General features: G+C 39.2%; 1 non-coding gene across 1 annotated transcript; it reads right to left on the bottom strand.

The window, feature by feature from the left end:
* Positions 1–11,049: 11,049 nt before the first annotated feature.
* On the bottom strand, positions 11,050–11,127 carry LOC121978999. The gene has a single exon (XR_006111300.1). It is a non-coding gene; the product is annotated as a small nucleolar RNA snoR35 (small nucleolar RNA).
* Positions 11,128–20,649: the final 9,522 nt, after the last annotated feature.

The following is a 20,649-nucleotide window of genomic DNA, read 5'->3' as shown; positions in this document are numbered from 1 at the left end:
GAAACTGTTGGAGTTACGATTTTCATCTAGTACTAATACAGTTGGTGTTAATAAAAAACCCCCTGCAAGAAAGCTGGCTAGAGCCTAGAGATTTCTTGTAAAAATACTAGCTCCTTTCAATTCATAATGAGAATAGTCAAATTTGAATTTTATGAATTATTTTCCTTAGTACTATGCGCAGAAAGAAGGGAGGAGTCATATGAATTGAAAATCTCACGTACGGTTCTAGAACGGAGATTCTTTGAATAGATTGAACGACCGCAAGGATATTGTTCAATCCAAAGAAAATTATGCGGAAGCTTTACAAAATTATTATGAAGCTACGTGACTAAAAATTGATCCCTATGATTAAAGTTATATATGTTGGTGCGGTTAGCACTAACGGTCTAACTCAAGTTTTAATGAATGACAAAGTAGGTTAAGTTAGGGTCATTATGATCTAACACTTTAACCAAGTGTGCAGGAGAAGCCCAGATAGGTCGACGGGCAGACCAGATGTCTGGCACGAAGCCTAGCTAGGTCGACGGGTCCACCGGATAGCTGGCACGAAGTCCATACGAGTCGAAGGGCTGACCAGACGTTTGGCACGAAGTCCAGACGAGTTGAAGGGCTGACCAAACATTTGACATATAAGTTAAGGTAAGTCACTGGAGGGGAGTGACTGTGAGAACGCGTTCCCGGGAAGGGAACTTAGGTGCCGATCCAACTTAGAACCATTTCAGAACTCTAAGTTGAGATCTTAATTAGATTCTGGTCTCGGTGAGACGGAATCTAATTAATACTCTATTTATTTATTATAACTGTCCTAACAATTTGTTTTGCAGGGTAATATAATTTGCACTTTGCCTCAAACTAACTCTTTTTTGCAGAAGAAGGACTTTCTAGAGAAAAGTTGTCCGGGCGCCCGGAAGGGATCCGAGTGCCCGGAGTGTAAAAATTATCCCCAAGCGGCGTCGCAACGTAGAGTGCTCTGGTTGGCTGAGCTACATCACACTCTAGACACCCGGAAGGGATCTGGGTGCCCGGAGCCTCTTATATAAGGAGGATGCACCCTGGAGTTAAGAACAATTCACAACAAGATCTTCCAACGCTTGCTCTGCCGTGCTGTGCTCCTGCGACGCTGCGAAGCTCCTTCGACAACACGCTTCTTTTTCATTCCTTATTGTTGTCGGTATTTTTCCTTTAAAGCAATTGTAATTTCACTTGTAACATTTCGAATTGCTAGTGGATTGTCCAACGAAAGCACTCAACGAGTGCAAGCCTTGGAGTATGTTAGTTAGAGCCCTAGAGCCAATCATTTGATGATTGTTGTATGGACTTATTGTATCATATTCTTGTGTATTAATAAAGGCATTTGTTTTGGTTATTATACTTACTTGTATTGGTGCCAAATAACTAAGTATAGTAGCGTCTTTGAGTAGAAGGTTCTAACCTATATCAATAGATTGGTTGAATCGATAGTGAGATGATATAGGGAACACTACTCTTAATCATTCCTAGTCGAGTATTAACATTCAGGGACAATGTTAATGCAACGAGACTAGCATATAGGTCAACTCGATGACTTGATCTCACAAGTCATGGATATGGAGATATCAAGTTAACACATGGGTATGCATTGGAGAATGTATACTGAATGACCCGCCATGAGAAAGTATCATGGATCGTTATATGAGTGTCATATACTTTCTCATGTGGCTATTAGTATGACTACTAGTCCTTGGACCTGAAGTCACCATGGATCCCTACATAAGGAGTTACGTACTTTGGCTTCGTCAAACGTCACCCGTAACTGGGTGGACTATAAAGGCGATTACTCGGTATGTAACAAATTAAGCAGAGGGATGTGAGTGATGTAGATGGGATCTATCCCTTCTATATGACGGGAGTGACATTGATATCTTTGATAGAGTGAGACCACTAAGTGCATGGACATGCCCAAATGAGTCAATATGAGATATTGAGCTCATTTGATCGAGTGAGTCTACTTGGGATTCGAGATTTAGATTGATTAGAGGATGACACGGTCTATGCCTCACATTGATCAATCTAGATGTCTAGGATAGAATGACAATGTCATATATTGTGAGGAGTCACAATTAGTAGTCACAAGGTGATGTTGGATCTCAACATTCTTATAACTTGGGTAGTAATGATGTGTTGCTAGATACCGCTCATTACTTATACTTCTAAATGGGTTTAGGAGCATTGCCAACGTTATAAGAACCTATAGGATCACACACAAAGGACAATTAGATGGAGATTATGTTCATATGATGAACCAAGAGGATTAGATTCATGTGATGAATCAAATTGGATTAAGAGTAATCCTAATTGGGCTAATTGAGTTGGACTCAAGTTGATTCATGTGTTCAATGAGTCTAATTTAGATTATGACTCATTGAATCAATTTAATTAAATGAATTAGATTCATTATATTAAGTTGGTTTGAATCAAATGGTTAGATTGGATCAACCATGAGAGAGATTTGGTCAAGTTTGACTTGACTTAAGAAGGAAGATGAAAGGTTAAGTTTGACTTGACCATTTGCCACCTCATTTGTGAGTTGGCATTAGGAGGACTGATGATGATGTGCCACATCATCATAGTTAGTACATGTGTGTGCCACCTCATGGAGGTTACAAGTCCTCTCTTTAATGGTCGGCCACATTAAATGAATGGGGGTTACAATTGTGGCCGACCACATTTGAATTGCAAGTGAATGCAATTCAAGGCATTCAACTCATCTTCTTCCTTGCTCTCATTCTCCTCTTCCTCTCCTCCTCCTTGGCCGAACCATCTAAGGTGCTAGCACACCTTTGTTTGGTCTTCTCCACCTAGTTTGTTCGTGTGGATACTTCTAGAGGATCATACACTTGACGATCTAGAGATCCGGCGAACCGTTGGACGAGCGAGATTGCGAAGGGCATCGCATCGAGGGTAAATTCCTTCTCCTTGTAGATCTAGTTTAGAACTAGCATAAGAAACTCGTACTCGTAATGTTTTCGAAAATTTTACTTCGCACGGATCCGTGGCATGGGAATCGGGGTTTCCGCAACGCGAAAAAAGTGGTTTTTGCGGCCCGAAATTCTCAACAGTGGTATCAGAGCCACGTGCGAAGTCTTGTATGAATTTAATTTGTATTTTTAAGAAAAATATCAGTTCTGTAACTTTCTGTAATTTTATGGTTTTATGGTTTTTATGGGTATTTTTCTCGTAGAAGCGAAGAACAAGTGTTTCGACACTTGTAGGCTTCGGCTACCGAGAAGATTTTTTTCGAAACGGCAAGGTTTCGCCCCAAATCTTTTTGGGACAGTGGGCTAAGGCGCTGTAGGATCGCTTAGGAACAATCGCGATGGTTATATCGCGGGTAGGGGTACTGCCCCTGGCCCCGCAAGGGGATTCGTTCCGCGATTGCGCCCGAAAATCACTAAACGGGACCGCCGGGAATTTTACTCATAAAAATTGTAAAACTTGTGGTAAAAATTGCAGAAAATTATAGAAAATACATAATTTAGAATTATGTATTGTTTTGTGATAGTCATGGCCCAAAAGACCCAAATTGGATTTGAAAATTGTGTTGTAATTCATATTACGGCCTGCGCGCCGTCATTTGTGTGCGACCTGCGCGTCGTGCCTTTCTCCATTTATTCTTGTTGTAAATTAGTTTAGAATCGAATGTAACTTGAGTTTCAAAATTATAATGTACAAAATTGGAGCCGTGGAAGGTCCACTCGAGACGGAGTTACGAGGAGGGCGCGAGCAACACAAGGTGGTCAAAGGGAGGAGCTTGAGAAGCTGTTGACCCTATGTTGACCATCCGATCTTCTCATTGGCTTGAGAAGATCATAGTAGGGCCATAACTAATCACAAATAGTATAATTAATTGCTTGTGTGTGTGTATTTGATGCATGCTAGTAAAGTAGTTAATTAGCGCCTTAACGATTAGATTAGATCTAAATCGTGTACAAGATGCACCCTACAATTAGATTAGATCTCAATCACGTCAACTCTAAAAATGCCTACCATGCCGTGATACCTATCACTACCTCGATCACATGTGTTGTTGAATCTGCCAAAGCAGAGCAACACATATTATCTTGGTAGGGTACGGAGGGACAATCTTAGTCCCGCCTATCAACGCATGAGTGAGTAGAGACTCAATTTGATTGAGTACAACTAGTTAAATCAAGTTTAACTGTAGGCATTCTTCCAACGGTTGGAAAGGTAGGACATAAATCACATTTATATTAATTCTTGGGCGTATTAGTCAAAGTTAACTCAAGTTTTAATATAACTGCGGATAATAATCCTATAAACAAGAGTTGCATAGAGATGTAATTGGTAAATCGTTACCTACCGATCATACTAAATCTTGGGCATATTAGCCATAGCTAACTCAAGGGTTAGTATGATGTGGATCTTGTCCCACATGAATAATAGAATTCAGTGGGAGCATCATTTAGTTAAAAGCCTAATTAAATGATTAAAAGAATATGATATTTATTTTCTGCATTTTTCTGTTGTAGATAACCATGACGTCAAACACGAACACCTTCTCTCTGCGTTCTATCCTTGACAAGGACAAGCTCAACGGAGCAAATTTCCTGGACTGGTACAGGAATCTGAGAATAGTTCTCACCCAAGAACGTAAACTGTACGTTCTGGAGCAGCCCATTCCGGAGGCTCCTCCTGCCATTGCCACGCGAGCAGACAAAGATGACGCATTAGATGTGTCCTATCTAATGCTCGCGACCATGAACTCTGAGCTTAAGAAGCAACACGAGTTAATGGGCGCTTATGATATGGTTGAACATCTTCGTCAACTATATCAAGGACAAGCGTGGCACGAGAGATTTGAGATCTCAAGGGCACTATTTCAGTGCAAGATGTCAGATGGGGCTCCCGTAGGCCCATATGTACTCAAAATGATTGGGTACATAGAAAACCTACAGAGGTTGGGATTCCCGCTTGGCCAAGAGCTGGCCACTGACCTGATCTTGCAATCCTTGCCGGATAGCTATAGTCAGTTCATTCTAAACTACAATATGAACGTCATTGCCTGAGCTGCTTAGCATGTTAAGAACTGCTGAGCTGAACCTTAAGAAGGCTAAGCCCCACTCTGTTCTGATGGTTCAGAAACACAAGGGCAAGCCCAAAGGCAAGGGAAAGTCCCAAGCCAAGGGCAAAGGCAAGGCACTGAACCCTAAAGGAGGGGTCGCCAAGGATGCTACCTGCTTCCACTGCAGTCAGACCGGTCACTGGAAGAGGAACTGCAAGGTGTACCTAGAAGATCTCAAGAAGAAGCGAAGTGAGACTTCCACTTCAGGTATATATGTTATAGAAGTCAATCTATCTATTTCTTCATCATGGGTATTAGATATCGGATGTGCTTCTCACATTTGTACTAATGTGCAGGCGCTGAGAAATAGCAGGGCATTGGCGAAGGGCGAGGTGGACCTACGTGTAGGCAATGGAGCACGTTTCTATCTCTGCCCTCTGGGCTTGTACTAGAGTTGGATGATTGTTGTTATGTGTCTGCTTTAACTAAGAACATAATTTCAGTTTTTTGTTTGGACAAGAAAGGTTTCTCTTTTATAATAAAGGACAAATGTTGTTCAGTTTATTTAAAAGATATGTTCTATTATAGTGCACCTCTGATGAACGGACTCTACATTCTAGACCTTGAAAGCCCTATCTATAACATTAATACTAAGAGGTTCAAGTCAAATGACGTGAACCAAACCTATCTCTGGCACTGTCGCTTAGGTCATATAAATGACAAGCGCTTATTCCAGCTCCATAAGGATGGTTTGCTGGACTCATTTGATTTTGAATCTTATGAGACGTGCGAGTCATGCCTACTAGGTAAGATGACCAAGACTCCCTTTAGTGGGCACAGCGAAAGAGCGACTGATTTGTTAGGACTTATACATAGTGATGTATGTGGTCAATATTGATCTAGATAAAATTAATAAATTTCTTAATAAATTATTTAATAATCTAGGCAATATCAATCCAGAAAATCATATCCAACCGCAAGATAATTTAATTAACAAAAAATTAAATTTTAAAGACAAGACTAATCTAATAAATTCAACTAATCATATCAACTTAAAGGCAAAGAAAATATAAGGATAAAATCAAACACTTTAACAAAATTAAAATTAAATTTAACAAACTTAAATGTTAAAGATAACATGTTAAACAAAGATAGTCTAGAAAATTCAAAATTAATAATTAATAAAAGGTTAAAAGATAAACGATATAATTTAAACAATTCAATTAATTCAAAATTAAAAATTAATAAAAATTTAAACATTAAATACACTCTTTTAAACAAGGATAATTTGACCAATTCAATTAATTCAAAATTAAAAACTTAAATTTAAAGTTACAAATTAAACATTAAAACTTAACCAAAACTAAAACCTAAATCGGATCAATAATTCAGGGAGAGACTCCAGAATAGCTGGCACCTCCAAAATAAATCTACCCGACATGGTAACCAAAACCAACCTACCCGGCAGAGTAATTAGGACTAGTTCAAAGGGATATTAGTTTAACTTGACCTACGGTACTGGTGAAGTTTTGGATGATAGTAGGTTAAGGAAGCTTTGTCTATGCATGTCTAGGAAGATATGACTTCGACCTGGTGCATTTGACTAAGTGGAACTAACTAAAGCTACCCCTTACGGATCATAACTAGTTAGACTAAGGTTTTGTACTAAGTTCAGTTGATAGGACTATTTGGAAAACCTCGTAGGCATGGTTACTCTAATGATGTCCAAGTGACTCACCATAACCTAGAAGTTTATCCAAAAAATGTCTATTTATTGAGCCCAAAGCTAAACATGAATCTAACACAAAGTTAAACCAAACTCTAAAATCGAACTTAATTTCATCTCACAAAAATTATAGGATTCCCTGATTAAAAATTTAGATCGGGTGAGATGACTAAGAGCTGAACTTTAAATTAAAATTAAGTTAAATTAAATTAAAATTAAGTTTAATTAAATTAAAATTAAATTAAATTAAGTTAAATTAAATTAAAATTAAGTTAAATTAAATTAATATTAAATTAAATTAATATTAAATTAAATTAAATTAAATTAAGTTAAATCATTTTTTTAAATCTTTTTAAAAAATTATTTTAAAAAATTATTTAAAAATCATTTTAATAATATTTTTTAAAAATTCTTTTAAAATCTTTTTAAAAAAATTCTTTAAAAATCATTTAAAAAAAATCTTTTAAAAATCCTTTTAAAAATTATTTAAAATTATTTTTAAAATCCTTTTAAAAATTCTTTTAAAAATTATTTAAAAATCATTTTAAAAAATCTTTTTAAAAATTCTTTCAAAAAATTATTTAAAATCATTTTAAAAATCTTTTTTAAAAATATTTCAAAAAATTATTTTAAAATGTTTTTTAAAAACTATTTAAAAATCATTTTAAAAATTATTTTTTAAAAAATTCTTTAAAAATCATTTTAAATTTTTTTTTAAAAATTATTTAAAAATAATTAAAAAAATTTTTTAAAAAATTCTTTTAAAATCATTTTAAGAATAATTTTATTTAAATTTCTTAGATTGCTTTTCTAAAATCCTACCTCAATTAATATATATATATATATATACTTTGAAAATCTAAATATTTTTCTGGTATATATTTTCAAAAGTTTCATTTTAAATTTATGTCAGGTTTAGGGGGAGGATAAATTGCTCTCATACTTATTTTCCCATAGTCAAAAATATTTTGAAATTAGTGTTTAAAAAATATTTCCTTAAAAATATTTTAAATCCGTTTAAAAAAATCTGGCTTATTTTTGCAAATCTAATTTGATAACCCTATTTTTGAAAACTAGTTTTTGAAAAATTTTCAATGTTTTCTAATTTAGACTCCCTCGAGTCAATTTGATTTTAATTCAATTTCTCGATTGCATTACTTCCTTATTATTTTTCTGTATTATTTTTGATGAATGTCAAAGGGGGAGAGTTAGATGCTTTAAGTTAGTTTAAACAATAAAAAATACCAAATATAAAACAAGACTAACTTAAAAATCTTATAATTGCTTGTTTTACTTGCATCTTTTTCACTAACTTAATGCAGGTGGTCGTTGCATCAAAAAGGGGGAGATTGTTAGTGTGGTTAGCACTAACGGTCTAACTCAAGTTTTGATGAATGACAAAGTAGGTTAAGTTAAGTTCATTGTGATCTAACACTTTAACCAAGTGTGAAGGAAAAGTCCAGACAGGTCGACAGGCAGACCGGATGTCTGGCACGAAGCCCAGCTCGGTCGACGGACCCATCGAATAGTTGGCACGAAGTCCAGACGGGTTGAAGGGCTGACTAGATGCTTGGCACGAAGTCCAGACGGGTCGAAGGGCTGACCGGACGTATGGCATGAAGTCCAGATGGGTCGAAGGGCTGACCAGACGTCTGACAGGTAAGTTTAGGTAAGTCACTGAAGGGGAGCACTACAAGAAAAACCCTCATAGACATCGGTGGAACAACAACGATTTTAAGCAAAAACCGATGTCTTTGAGTATTTTACACTGATTTTTCTAAAAACTGGTGTCTATGAGTGCAGATTTTCGCTCATAGACATCAGTTTTTTAGGCGATGTCTATGAGCACCTTTTTTTCGTTAATAGACACCGATTTTAACAGCGATTTTTAAAACCCGGTGTCTATGAACCAAAATAAAATAATATAATTTTTCCACCAATACTTAGCCAAAATTTACAACACTTCACTCTTCCCTTCAAACCTAAACCTATATCGCGCCGTCCACCGTATACCGTCGCGATGTCACCACTACTTTCCTCCTCGTCGCTGGTCGTCTAACCATCTCTCTCAGCCTCATCTCCCTCTTCCCCTTCCTAGATCTACGCCCCTTCTCTCAGCCTTATTATGTTGTGTTTGATTATAAACGATCCCAATTCCAGCCCACCGCTCGTCGTGGATTTTGGTTGTCTCACCCTCAACTCTTGTTATTTCGGCGTCGAGAACTTGTTCATCGGGGTAAATCTTCCTCCTCCACGCTCCTATCATTGTTCGTCGTGATGTTTTCGGTAGATTGTTTCATTTGCCCTACTGATCTCGGTTTAGGGTTTCGATCGGAACTTTTAGGACAGGCTTCGTGTCGTCGTTAGGAATACACTAAGAGATTTGTCCTTGATAGATTTTGATTTCTGTTCCATTTTCCCTCTACGAGGCGTAGAACTAGGAGTGGTTGTCGTCGTTGCTGCGAGGTAAGTATGTTGAGCAAGTTCCGCTGCAACTTTTTACTGATTGAGATAAGTATATCATTGTTAACAGCGAAAGGTGAAATCAGTATAAAGACCAGAGGTTAGACTCATGGAGTGTGATAATGCATGAGTATAGGATAAAACCTTTATTTGTTAGTTGTTTTTGGGCTTGCCATAGATTGCCATCTTAAATTAATACAAATGCATGCCTGCTTTACTTTGGGAATGTTTCCAGATAAAATCTTGTCTTTCTGACTCGCTTAATTTATTCTTCATGGGGGAAAAAAAAGGAAGAAGGAATCACTTTTGGTTAGGTTGTAATTGGGCTATGAAGCCAATCACTTACATCTTATGGTTACAGTTTCTCCTTTGAAGATAAAAACATTTCATTATAATCTTTATTTCTAAGAAATTTTTTAGTAGTACTTTAAACAAGTCTTCAGTATTTATAGTATGACTAGCATCATTTATTCTTCTAGCTGCTACCAGTGTAGCCACTTCATATGATTTGCTAACTTAATATCTAAAGTGCGCTTTATTTTTTGAGCTCGGGGTATAGTCAGAACTGCCAATCGGATGTGCGGAGAGTTTTTATTTATTGGCTGGCATAATGAAGGATCACTGCATCTGGAATTGAGTCTTTCTTGAGCACGTGGCAAAGTTATAATGTCTTGGCTTCTAAATGTAACTCTTGCTTTTCTGATTTTCAATTTATTAATTGCATTTTCTATTCTCATTCGCATGACATAGGACTGTATAACCTGTATGCTCGATGTTCAGGTTTTTCTAATTCTCTCCTTTCCATATATTTTCTATGGAAAATTTGTGAGACAAAATCATAGTTTTCCTTTTAGACCAATCAATTTTATGAGATAACTGCTGATATTTTCAAGTTGATGAAATACTACTTGATATTTTTTTTTAATTGCATCTCATTTTCAGTTGACATGTAATACTCTTGTTAACATAACTGGATCTTGTGCCTATGAACTGAGTAGTGCCCCCGAGAATTTTGAATTGTATGATTTAACAACTATAGTTTTTATTGTTAAATATAGTTGTGGTTGACAACATTGATCAGTAGAAAATACACTTAGTTGCAAAAGGCTTCATCTAGACATTTTGTGAGGATTATTTGGGATATTTTCTCTCGTTGATGGAATTAATTTATTTTACTTAAAACTATTTTTCATGATCACTGGATTCTCCTTGGTATTATTCATGATTACCAGATAGATTTCATAAATATCATACTAGGGTGTATACAGAGAAATCACTAGGGTATGTTCCAATTTAAGAAAGTTATCTATGCTGTCAAACAAATTTTTAGAGCATGGTTTAAGAAATCACAAGGTTACTAAATTGATAATCAAATCTTTATTAAGTACAACTTGACAAACTAAGCACCAGCAATGTCTATGCTCCATTATGTTCTAGCTTGATGGAGAGAAGTAGAATAAATAGTTATAGACTTCAATATTCATCCCAAATTGCCTATCTGCTATTTTATGTATGGGATTTGTATCTGATGTAATTTTACTCTTGGTATTAATAGTATAATCCCTTATTCTTAGCTGAGTTTCAATTGTTAGAGATGAGTAGCTTTTGTTGTTTGGTGCAGATGTTCAATACAGTTTATGTAAATACTAACTTGACGCGGTTGTTTCTTTCTTGTTGGTTAGCATACCAAGTTTGTTAGCACCTAGCCCATGCCCTGTGCTTTTACTAGTCTTGCTTTTGCTGATCAAATTACTGGGTCTCTTGGTACAGTCAACTCTTAATGGTTCAACATCTAATCTTGCGGACTCCTCAGGCCGACCCTATACCACATTGTTTTCTGGCCAGTCTGCGGCAGTGCCTGGGTTCCATCCTTCTGGCTAGACATTCCTACATAAACTTTATTAACATATTCATGTGAAATTTTGCTTATATGTGGAATTTTGATTACAGTTTGTAAAAAAATAAGTGGTCTTCAAGGATTGCATAATATTCATGGAAGCTTCAACCTGCCAAATGTGCCTGGTTCGTTTGCATCCAGAGAGGCTGCAATGGGTGTTGTACCATCAGGTGGTGTTCAGCAACCAGGAGGAAGCATTCCTAGTGGACGATTCTCATCAAACAATCTTTTGGTTGCATTATCTCAAGTCTGGCATGAGTTTATTTCCACATTACTTCACTGCATCATATTATCCTTTGAATGTGTTTTATAGTATTGATTCTGGATTTTTTTCATGCAGATGCCTCATGGCTCTGGTGTCACAAATAGAGGGGGTATTAATGTTGTTGGAAATCATGCTTTTAGTAGTAGTAATATTAATGGAGTCACTGGGTCAATAACTGGTATTTCCTCAAGTTCAGCTTCTGGGAATTGTAGTTCTGTTCCTGGTTTGGGAGTTTCTCCAGTATTGGGTAATGTAGGGCCAAGACTTACAAGCTCTGTAGGCAACATTGTTGGCAGTGGTAACATGGGAAGAAGCATCAGTTCTGGAGGATTATCTGTGCCCGGTTTAGCTTCACGGGTAAACTTAGCTACTATGCACAGAGCAAGAAGGATAACGTTGGCACCAGTAAGAAACATATTTGTGTACTATCTATTATCTTTTAATGTTGTAAGAAGAATAGTTATGTATAATTTGTGGATACCGACTTGATGTGCACAATATTTATTATCTTTTTATGTTGTAAGAAGAATATTTATGTGTTGGTTATATGGATATTGACTTGGTGTGTTTAGATACATCGGTGCATTTTTATTTGTGATTTTGTTAGTGAATTAATAATATTAACTTAATTTTATGATTTGCTTGGTGATAATAGTGGTTTTTCACTATTTTGGAAATCAGATTTGTGTCGTTAAACAATATTGATATTACATCGGTTTTCCACCGCTACAAAACCGGTGTCATTAACTAATATTACATCGGTCGTATACCGCTGCCAAAACTGGTGTTATTAACATATAATATTACATCGATTTTACACCCGATGTCGTTAAGTGATACTACACCGATTTTAACCCGATGTCTAAAATGACAGACCTTTTACATCGCCTTCATAGACATCGGTCGAAAATATAATAGACATCGGTGGAAAACCGATGTCTATGAGGGTTTTTGTTGTAGTGGAGTGATTGTGAGGACGCATTCCCGGGAAGGGAACGTAGGCGCCGATCCAACTTAGAACCATTTCGGAACTCTAAGTTGAGATCTTGATTAGATTCTAGTCTCGGTGAGATGGAATCTAATTAATACTCTGTTTGTTTATTATAATTGTGCTAACACTTTGTTTTGCAGGGTAATATAATTTGCACTTTGCCTCGGACTAACTCTTTCTTGCAGGAGAAGGACTTTCTGGAGAAAAGTGGTTCGGGCGCCCGGAGTGCAAAAATTATCCCCAAGCGACGTTGCAATGTGGAGCGCTCTGGTTGGCAGAGCTACGTCACACTCTAGGCGCCCGGAAGGGATCCGGGTGCTCGGAGCCTCCTATATAAGGAGGATGCACCCTAGAGATAAGAACAATTTGTTGGTGCAACCTTAGGTCAAGGTTGACCTGGTTGACCCGACTCGAGGTGACTTGACTCGAGTTGTATTTTGATGTTTGACTTGGGAAGATTGTCGGTGCAACCTTAGGTCAAGGTTGACCTAGTTGAGTTGCATGTTGATGTTTGACACTCGTGAGAGAGTTCTATTCTTGATGTGAGACAAGAATAGATGGTTGGGAGTTTATTGGTCCAACCCTAGGTCAAGGATTGACCTGGTTGACCTGAAAAGTCCAAGTATGGAGACTTGGCACTGGGAAAGTCCAAGCAGGGAGCTTGGCAAAAGTCCAAGTATGGAGACTTGCATGGAAAAGTCCAAGCAGGAGCTCGGAAAAGTCCAAGCAGGAGCTTGGCAGTGGGAAAGTCCTAACGGGATGTTAGGCGTGTGGAAAGTCCGTGAGTGAAGCCGGTAGTGAGAAAGTCCTAACTGGGATGTTAGGCGGTGTGAAAGTCCCGGTGAGTGAAGCCGGGGAAAGTCCTAACGGGATGTTAGGCAGGTGTGGAAAGTCCCGTGAGTGAAGCCAGGAGAAAGTCCTAACTGGAGGTAGATGTGAAAACCCTAGTGAGTGAAGCTAGGTGAAAGTCCGAGTGAGTGAGGGCAAGGGAAAATCCGGATGGATCAAGGGTGATCGGACATCCGGTGATGGGAAGTCCAAGTAGGTCATAGGAGTGACCGGATACTTGGTACGGAGAGAAAAGTCTAAGTGGGTCAGGGATTGACCGGACACTTAGCGGGGAGTCCTAGCAGGTCAAGGAGTGACCGGATGCTAGGCGCAATGTACCAACAGTCAAGATTGACGGATGTTGGTTTGGACTTGGTTTGGCAAAACCATGAGCTGGATCGATCCGTGATCGATCCGGATACCATGAATATTCGATCGGTGACCGATCAATACACGCAGTATCAGGATAACCGATCGGTCGGTGACCGATCGAGTCGATCGGCCGAGGCGAGAGGGCTGATCGGTGGACCGATCAGATAAAGCCTGATCGGTCCCCGCATCGATCAGAAGTTCCTGATCCGTGGACCGATCGGGGCCCCTGATCGGTCCATAGACCGATCAGGGTTCTAGCCATTGCGACGCAACGGCTAGTTTCTTCGCTGTTTCTTCTTCGCAGGTATAAGGAGACGAGGGATCTTCTGTGCAGAAAACTTCTTCTCTTTTCCTAGAACTTCTGTTCTTCTGCTGCTAAAGCTTCTGCTTCAACTAAGCTTTGATTGAGCTCGCCTCCGAAGCTTCGCGTGAGCTTCCAGTCGTCGACAAGCTGCTGCGTTTGGGTTGTGAAGTTGCTGCTTCACCTCCAGTCGACAAGAAAGCGAACAATTGGTAGAGTGCTATTGTATTCATATTGTATTGCCTTTCTTACTGTTCTTGTACTCTTTGTTTGCTGTTGCAAACGTTTGTGGCGAGGTTTCTCCACCCACAAGGAGTATATTGTATTAGCCGGTTCTCCGGGGACTCATCCACCGACGGATTGACTGGACTCGTCCACCTTACGGACACGCCGAGGAGTAGGAGCCCTAATCTCCGAACCTTGTTACATCCTTGTGTTAAGGTTTGGTTTTCTTCTCTTTCGTTTCTTTGTATTAACGTTTTGTAGAAAGAAACGACGATTTGGGGAGGCTATTCACACCCCCTCTCTAGCCGTACGAAGAGATCCTAACAAGTGGTATCAGAGCGAGGTCGCTCTTCATCGGATCAACACCCGTGGGAGCAAAGCTAGAGAATGGATCTCTATGGAGAAGACATCACCATTCCACCCTTCTACGAATGCGGCGACTTCGCATATTGGAAGGTAAGGATGAAGTACTTTCTTATGACTAACATAATGAATTGGTTTTGTGTACAAGAAGGTTTTACTCCTCCGGTGGATAAGGAAGGAAAACCACTTGAGAAGAAGGAGTGGACAAGAGAACAAATTCACAAATCCGAAATCAACGAAGAGGTAACGAGAATAATTGAATTTTCATTGCCTACTAACATCTTGTGTAAGATAGGTTACAACAATGCCAAGGAATTATGGGATAACTTGGCCAAGTTCCATGAGGGAAGCTCAAATTCAAGCCATGAAGAGGAGCTAAGTGAGCCAAGTAGCTCACATCATGGAGGAGAAGATTTAGAAGTTGAGAGCCACTCAACATCTAAAGAAGAAGAGGAGGAGAGTTCCTCTTCAAGGTCGGAGCAAGAAGAAGAAGCTTCTACCTCCGGAAGGGATGAAGATGAGAGCGTTCATCCATCCTCAACCCTAGGTAACTCAAGCATTTTAATTTCTAGCAAATTACACATAATGTGCTTCGAGTGTAGGGAATTTGGGCACTACAAGAGCAAGTGTCCAAAGAGGGTTAGAAAGACTCCATCGGCACCAAAGGTCAAGGAAGCCGGCGTCCCAACACGCAAAGGCAAGAAGCACGTGGTGTGCTTTCAATGCAAGCAACGGGGACACTATAGGAGCCAATGTCCGAAGGGGAGGAAACCTCACAAGGACAAGGGATGCACATCGATAGGGGGAGCTAAGGCAAACCCTAAGGTATCTTTTAAGGCTCATTCGTGCAATTCTAGTAGGATACATGCTAGTAATTTTATTGCATTAGTCAATAATGATAAGCATGTTAACACTAGAAATCAATACATGTGCTTAGGTGCTAAACATGTCAACCTAGATAGGGATACTACTAGGAATGCTAACCCTATGATTAACACTTCTAAGGTTAAGAAAAACCTAGGTAGAAACCCTAAATCAACTAGACACATGCCTAGGAACACCTCAAGAAAGAATGACAAATCAAAACTTGAGGTAATAGAAAAGGAGAATCAAGTCTTGAGGTCAAGGCTTGATACCCTAGAAAAGGCCCTTAAAAATTTAGAGAAGTCAACTCTAGGGCCTAAGGGTCAAAAGTCCCAGGACAAGAAAGGTTTGGGTCACAAATCTAAGTCCCAAGTGGTCAAGCCCACTTACCACAATGCTCCATTCGATTATGGAACAAAACCTAGGGCTAGGAAGACCACCACCAAGGTCACAAGGGGAGTCACCCCTAGAGTTGATCTTGATGAGTCCCAAATGACCAAGGCCTCAAAGCCTAAGAGGGTCATTAGGAGGGTTGCTAGGGAAGTTATCCCTAGTGAATATTTAGTGAACCCAATGAGCTCAAATAGGTATTGGGTTCCTAGGAGCATCTTCTCTACCCCATAGATGGGTTAGAGAGTGTCAACTCCGATTAGAATGGTAGTTAACCCAACTTTGAGGAAATTGACACTCAAGGAGCATTTTCAAGGTTTTTGAGAACTTTTGAAAATGAAATGGAATTATCATTTACTCCTTTGAAGAGTTAAATGTGACTAAAGATTGGAAATTTCATTTTTAATCTCAATTGACACAATTTGGGAAAATCTAGAGAACTCTCGAGGAAAAATGAAACATGCCAAGTTTTGAGGATAAATTTGATCCTTAAGTGGCATGAATTAATCTAGAGTTCAAGAAGTGTCAAAATTAGGATTTTGACATTTTGGGGCAATCTAGGATTAAATTTGAAGTTAGCCAAGTGGTTAAGGATACTTAGATAGGTAATCTAGGTATATTTATTTATGCTAAATCTTGCCATGATTGTTTGCCCTCACATGTCATGACATCATGTTTAGTTTTATTATCATTTGAAATGTCATGATAATGCTTAGGCTAGTTTTTATGTCATGTTTATTTAAGTTTCAAACTTTATGCCATGTCATCATCTCTTGCATTAGTAATCAATTGAATTGATTTAAGGATGAAAAACACATTTTGATATTGAGATCAAATTTGTGTTTAGAAAATGCATGAGACCTTAGTCTAAGATACCTAAACCCATATCTCACATCAAAATTGACATGGATGTGTTTGATACACTTTAGATGTGTGTGAGATATTAGGATCATGAGTTAGGATCAAGGTGCATAGTTCTTGTACCTAGATGAGCCTAATTCAAGAAATGGAGGATCATAGGGAAAGCTTGTGTACAAGTCATGTACATTTAGCCCTAAGATTATGATCCTAAATTAAAAGGTTTAAAATCATTTTGAAATTGATTTGAAAAACCTTGATGAAGTCATCTTAGTGATTGCATTCATCATTGAACATTGTGATACAAAGTTGAGTTAAACTTGAACTATTTCAAAGTTTTTGAACTTTTTATCAAGATTGAAAAATGGAAGTTATTTTCATAGAAAACTATTTTTCTATGATAATATATGTTATGAGGAATGTATCCTCAAATTTTCACAATTTTTGGAATTTTCTTGAATTTATTAGGAGTTTCTGATTTTCCGGAAGGGGAAATCAGAAGTTCTGATTTCAGTGGCTGGATCGGTCCGGGGACCGATCCAGGGAAGATCTGATCGGTCTGCGGACCGATCCAGAGTATTGTGGATCGGTCTGCAGACCGATCCAGTGAGTTCCAGTAGCACGAGTGCGATTTGATCGGTCTGGGGACCGATCAGGGCGTGCCTAATTTCTGATTTTTCACTGTTGTCTGAAATTTCAGTTATGGAAGTGGTGTTTTGGATTTCTAAAGGTTTGGAACTCTCAAAGACATTGTTGGTGCAATGGTCAAAGGGGAGTTGACCTTTAGGGGAGTTTTACCTAATTGTCAAGGGGAGTTGACTTTTATGGGGAGTTTTACCCTTAAGACTTTTGAGGATTAGTGATATGGGATTATCACTAAGTTGATTGTTGAGTTTAGTATCAAGGGAAATTAAGAGTTTCAATGAAAGGTATGAGACTTTCATTAGGAAGAAACTCTTGACCTTGATACCCTCCTTTTTCTTGTGTGTCAAAAGGGAGAGTGTTCATTGGAGAATTATTGAGAACCCAAGTTAGGTTATCGGATTAACCTAAGGGAGAATGTCCAGAGAATGTTCAAGGAAAGAACATTGGACATTGGAAGATGGTTGAAAACCTAAGTTAGGTTATCGAGTTAACCTAACTTGATTATGGGTTTTGTCAAACATCAAAAGGGGAGATTGTTGGTGCAACCTTAGGTCAAGGTTGACTGGTTGACCCGACTCGAGGTGACTTGACCGAGTTGTATTTTGATGTTTGACTTGGGAAGATTGTTGCAACCTTAGGTCAAGGTTGACCTAGTTGAGTTGCATGTTGATGTTTGACACTGTGAGAGTTCTATTCTTGATGTGAGACAAGAATAGATGGTTGGGAGTTTATCGGTCCAACCCTAGGTCAAGGATTGACTTGGCACTGAAAAGTCCAAGTATGGAGACTTGGCAGGGAAAGTCCAAGCAAGGAGCTTGGCATGAAAAGTCCAAGTATGGAGACTTGCATGGAAAAGTCCAAGCGGGAGCTTGGCACGGAAAAGTCCAAGGGGAGCTTGGCAAGTGGGAAAGTCCTAACTGGGATGTTAGGCAAAGTGAAAGTCTTGACTGAGAAAGTCCTAACGGGATGTTAGGCGTGTGGAAAGTCCGGTGAGTGAAGCAGGGGAAAGTCCTAACTGGGATGTTAGGCGGTGTGGAAAGTCCGGTGAGTGAAGCCGCAGATGTGAGTGAAGCCAGGCAGGTGTGAAAACCCTAGTGAGTGAAGCTAGGTGAAAGTCCCGGTGAGTGCACGGGAAAATCCAGATGGATCAAGGGTGATCGGACATCCGTGATGGGAAGTCCAAGTAGGTTATAGGAGTGACCGGATACTTGGTACGGAGAGAAAAGTCTAAGTGGGTCAAAGGGATTGACCGGACACTTAAGGGAGTCCTAGCAGGTCAAGGAGTGACCGGATGCTAGGCGCAATGTACCAACAGTCAAGATTGACCGGATGTTGGTTGGACTTGGTTTGGGCGAAAACCATGAGTCTGGATCGATCCGTGATCGATCCGGATATGAATATTCTGATCGGTCGGTGACCGATCGAACATCGTAGCATATCTGATAACTGATCGGGTGACCGATCGAGTCGATCGTAAGCCGAACAGAGCGAGGCGCAGAGGGGCTGATCGGTCGGGGACCGATCAAGCCCGATCGGTCCCCGCATCGATCAGAGTTCCTCGATCGGTCCGGACCGATCAGAGGTTCCGATCGGTCCATGGACCGATCGTGACCAATAAGGCTTCTTCCGATCGTCCACGATCGATCGGTTCTAGCCGCTATGACGCAACGGCTAGTTTCTTCGCTGTTTCTTCTTCGCAGGTATAAGGAGACGAGGGATCTTCTGTGCAGAAAACTTCTTCTCTTTTCCTAGAACTTTTGTTCTTCTGCTGCTAAAGCTTCTGCTTCAACTGAGCTTTGATTGAGCTCGCCTCCGAAGCTTCGCGTGAGCTTCCAGTCGTCGACAAGCTGCTGCGTTTGGGTTGTGAAGTTGCTGCTTCACCTCCAGTCGACAAGAAAGCGAGCAATTGGTAGAGTGCTATTGTATTCATATTGTATTGCCTTTCTTACTGTTCTTGTACTCTTTGTTTGCTGTTGCAAACGTTTGTGGCGAGGTTTCTCCACCCACAAGGAGTATATTGTATTAGCCGGTTCTCCGGGGACTCATCCACCGACGGATTAACTGGACTCGTCCACCTTACGGACACGCCGAGGAGTAGGAGCCCTAATCTCCGAACCTCGTTACATCCTTGTGTTAAGGTTTGGTTTTCTTCTCTTTCGTTTCTTTGTATTTTCCGCTGCGCTAACACGTTTTGTAGAAAGAAACGACGATTTGGGGTCGGCTATTCACACCCCCCCTCTCTAGCCGTACGAAGAGATCCTAACACAATTCACAACAAGATATTCCAATGCTTGCTCTGCCGTGCTGTCCTCCTGTGACACTGCGAAGCTCCTCCGACAATACACTTCTTTTTCATTCCTTATTGTTGTTGGTATTTTTCCTTTAAAGCAATTGTAATTTCACTTGTAATATTTCGAATTGCTAGTGGATTGCCCAACGAAAGCTCTCAACGAGTGCGAGCCTTGGAGTAGGAGTCGACGAAGGCTCCGAACCAAGTAAATTGATTTTGTGTTAGCATTGTGTTGTTCTTATTTTTTCGCTGCGTACTTACTAAATTTTTTAAATCGCTATTCACCCCCCCCCCCCCTCCCCTCCTCCCTCTAGCGAATTTCTCGATCCAACAATATACTCTATAACATATGACTTGTACACACAAGCAACGTAGAGCATATAAGGGCTTTGGAATATTATTTCCAGGCACTGGAACGAAACTCATTCTTACCACAAACTTTTAATAATATGGTCGTGATATGTTATTACGTTCAATAGGATCAATGAAATTATATAGCCATTATTTTCAAACGGCTAGTAAAATAACAACTAGTGTTTTATATAGTCGTTATATATTTTTCCGTTTAAATACAAGCATCAACCCCTCACTTGTATCTATTGCATCTAATAGCATGAAATACAAAAATAAAACTCACAGTGATCTCCCGAGATGTTCTTGGTCACTGCTTGATGTTGTAAGAGTGATCACGAAATGAGATTGAAAAGCTCTTCACGGAGTTCACAAACCAAAGCCCTCTTCTATTTGAATGGTCTTCACAACTAATTCACACACCTTCTCCGGTCTCATCTTCCTCTTATAGCTTGGAAGTAGTAATGGTAGTGGAGTAAATGTTCTACATTATCACACACAGCAATAACGTAGCAATAAATCATGTTTATGCTACTTCACACAACAGTAACACCAACATCATTACTTCACACAGCAATAACGCCAACAATATCATCCTCACTTTTATCATCAATTGTACTCATTTCTCTCTAACAATTTTATTGACTTCATTTTTTTGCTTCATTCTCTATTACAATATGCCTGAAGATCCAAATCACTTCACCACTCATATGATCAATGAACTCTTTGAAGAAGACTTGATGGATGATACAGATAAG

The sequence above is a fragment of the Zingiber officinale genome, chromosome 4B, assembly GCF_018446385.1.
Source record: "Zingiber officinale cultivar Zhangliang chromosome 4B, Zo_v1.1, whole genome shotgun sequence".
NCBI classification, from domain to species: Eukaryota; Viridiplantae; Streptophyta; class Magnoliopsida; order Zingiberales; family Zingiberaceae; genus Zingiber; species Zingiber officinale.
This window is presented reverse-complemented; position numbering and strand designations above follow the sequence as displayed.